The following is a 609-nucleotide window of genomic DNA, read 5'->3' on the forward strand; positions in this document are numbered from 1 at the left end:
AATAATAGTGAAACTGAGCTATATTGGAAGTTTTAGTGTATATATGTACAGAACAAGAGTGAGATACGTTGATATGGACTTGTATTAACCTTGCAACTGTCATGCTCGTATGGCTCCAGTACTCCTATGTATATAAATAAACATTATAGAACTGTTCATTTGGCGTTTGTTCACTGTCACTGAGTGGGTTCAAAGTAGTATCCAGTTTAGAGTAGCCTTGCTTACCAGAGGCTGAAGAGACCCCATTGACCAGGGGCTAAGAAGAGACCCTATTGACCAGGGGCTAAGAAGAGACCCTATTGACCAAGGGTGAAGGGTTGGCTATCTTACTACAAATCATAGGCCTTGATAGAGATAGACCCGACCACGTTACAGGAGGATACATTGAAATATTCTGAGACAATGGTGACATTATTTTTTTGTTTTCCGTTCATCTCTGAATGAATTATTTAAAGAACAGGGAAAACCTGTCATAATATATATGAGCTTCCAGATCAGGTTATCAGCTTTCCATTGGTATATAATATGTGCGTTTGCGTTACCGATATAGGTTTTTACAATGATTAAAAGATTAGCATATACTGTCTTACAGAACAAGCAGTTTCAAGA

This window comes from Mizuhopecten yessoensis, unplaced genomic scaffold, assembly GCF_002113885.1.
Source record: "Mizuhopecten yessoensis strain PY_sf001 unplaced genomic scaffold, ASM211388v2 scaffold11039, whole genome shotgun sequence".
Classification (NCBI taxonomy): domain Eukaryota; kingdom Metazoa; phylum Mollusca; class Bivalvia; order Pectinida; family Pectinidae; genus Mizuhopecten; species Mizuhopecten yessoensis.